Source organism: Microtus ochrogaster, unplaced genomic scaffold (assembly GCF_000317375.1).
Source record: "Microtus ochrogaster isolate Prairie Vole_2 unplaced genomic scaffold, MicOch1.0 UNK17, whole genome shotgun sequence".
Lineage (NCBI taxonomy): Eukaryota > Metazoa > Chordata > Mammalia > Rodentia > Cricetidae > Microtus > Microtus ochrogaster.
Window position 1 is genome coordinate 1,901,287 of NW_004949115.1, and position 2,639 is coordinate 1,903,925.

The 2,639-nt window shown below is 47.6% G+C and overlaps 1 protein-coding gene across 1 annotated transcript in view; it reads right to left on the reverse strand.

Moving 5' to 3' along the window:
* Positions 1–943, reverse strand: part of Vsig1 (V-set and immunoglobulin domain containing 1) — a 160,010-nt gene extending 159,067 nt beyond the window's left edge. Inside the window, exon 1 of the mRNA XM_026789341.1 lies at positions 840–943. The gene's annotated coding sequence lies outside the window, so the exon portion shown is untranslated. The remainder of the gene's footprint in view (positions 1–839) is intronic.
* Positions 944–2,639: the final 1,696 nt, after the last annotated feature.

The following is a 2,639-nucleotide window of genomic DNA, read 5'->3' on the forward strand; positions in this document are numbered from 1 at the left end:
GCTTTCAAACACACTGCACGTGCAAAAAATGGAAATCCCCCCAAAGACACGCCCACATAAACTCCACTATAATATCACACACCCCCAGCACAGCCTTCTGCGTTTGGTCGCACTAAGGTAACCAGGCGCACAATCCCAACTCTACAGTTGTGTAAAACATACTTTAGCTTCTCCCCCAGGCACTTTACACGCACAAGCTCCGTGACAGGGCAAACAAAGAGTCCCTCCATCTTGTACTGTTGGTAAAGCCTTTTAAGGCTTAATGGGACTTTGATTTCCTTAATGGAGAATCCCGTGGGAAATGGCCAACTTTATGCTGGGACCCAAGGCCAAGAGACTCCAACTAACATTTCTTAGCTTTTGTTAAAACTGCTTACTTGTACAAGCCTCCCTCTGCAGCTGGTAACAGGATATGCGTTTTGCCTTTAAAAGCCTCTTGCTCTGAATGCTGGGACCTACACTTAAATTCGGAATACCTGGGTTTAGTCCCAGCTGGTTAGAATGAAGATTTTTTTAAAACGGAGTGGTGGTGGGCTCCCCTTAACAGCGCCTCGCCACAAACACGCTTTTTGTACCCCTCACACGCTTATATCCCCCATGCCTATGGAGAACCTTTTTTTCCTCCCTACCAACAGCAAACTTTTGAGGCTGACCGGACCTACTAGCCCTCCTGCTCCAAGGTCAGTGAGGCCCGTGCACGCCAAGCGCACGGAACGGGCCCCCCACGGGACTTCTGCCGGGATAGCTGCTGAGTTCCACGGTTAGTGAGATGGCACCTCCCCCGTGCAGCCACCCTCGGGACTTGGGGTCGCTAGCCCTTAGGTCTTAAGGGAACTTACTCTATCTTCTGCTCCCCTGAATCCAGGAAAACCAGATGCGGCGTTTTTCAACCTCTTGGGAGAGAGCTCTCACGGGGTTTGCAAAAGCCGGTCAGCTCCTCTTACACTTCCTGCCGGCAGCAAAGGGATTCAGCGAGGGAGTCACGGGCTCAGGGGCGGGGACAGGGGAAAGGACTCAGAGAGGAGGCGGTCCAGAAGGAGGTGCCTGGATAGAAAGTTGAGAAGACCCTGCTGCGCCTGGGGAAATTTTGTTACAAAAAAAAACAAAAAACTGTCTGGAAATCCTCCTAATCAACCAGGATTCCAGAAGCAACCGAACTAAGCCAATACCTTGTTCTCAGTTTTGGGCCTTAAAGTTGCTTACCCCATATTACGGGTAGCTACGGCTAAGACCCTTGTGAGCAGTTGGCAAGGAGGGAATCTGCTGATCTGGGCACAGGACCTTCCTGTTCTACAGAGTCCGTGATGATCTTCATGGCACATGATTACTGACTGCATGGATTAAATGAGCCACCACATCTCAAAGTGCTTAGCATGGGTCAGGCACATTCTGAGAAAACCATCAGCGAGAGGTCTTGTGATTAGCAAAGTGCTTGTTCTTGATAATTTACCTGTCTAGATTATGAGTTTCGTGAGGGCTGGGGCTGTGTTTCTTATATTCTTGCTGAGCTCCAGCGCCTGACACATAGAAACTACCAACACATGATTTGTTGAATAGATGAATGAATGAATGATGTGAACAATAACTTAAACTAGTGGCTAGACCAAGACTCTCACCTCTGCCACGTAAGAAATGTCAAAGTTCGCTGGGCGGTGGTGGTACACACCTTAAATCCCAGCACTCAGGAGGCAGAGGCAGGAGGACATCTCTGAGTTCAAGGCCAGCCTGGTCTACAAAGCTAGTTCCAGGACAGGCTCCAAAGCTATGGAGAACCCTGTTCTGTCTTGAAAAACAAAACAAAACAAAAAAGCAAGAAATGGCAGGGGGAAGTGGTACACGGCACAGGTAGGTTGCCCTACCAAATGACCTAGAAAGTGGAATTTTTGGCAATTTTTTATACAGATATGGAAATCTGTCAAACAGCTGATATGAAATTTAAAATGGAATTCTGCTAGTCCAGTATTTATACCTTGTACAGTTAGTAAATAAAGAAGGATGGGAGGAGAGGTCTGAACAGGAAATCTCAATGATGGCCCAAATAGCCACGATGGTGCATAGCTGTAATCGGAGCACCCTCAAAGTCTGAGGCTAGCAGGCGTAGAGTTCTAAACTAGCCTGGGCAATGCAGCAAGACTGTCTCAAAACAAACAAGCAAGCAATGTGCAGGGGCTGGAGAGATGGCCTTTAAGCACTGGCTGCTCTTCCAGAGGACCCAGGTTCAATTCCCAGCATCGACATGGTAGCTCACAACTACAGAGACATATATGTAGGCAAAACACCAATGCACATAAAAGAAAAAGAAAAAACATGTGCAAATATGTGGGGGAAATAGGCAGGGCTGTTCTACGTGAAATAAAACATGTGGAAGTGTGGAGGCCCAAAAATATGAGCCTGTTTCCACGTTGAGTCAGAGAGTTGGAACTTAGCTCCAGTTCCTTTATGGTTATTGTGCTTTGAGCTCAGACAAAGGTCCCACAGAGAATTCTGAGCTCTCAAGGTTATTGCCAATAGGTGTCCCTAAAAGCCAGACCTTGTGCTCCAGGAATAGAGAAGGAGAACTGTTCCTACCCCAAACAAAAGTCTAAGAACCCAGCTAAGTTCCAGTTCCCTTAAGGAGATAACATTGCATTCCACCCAGG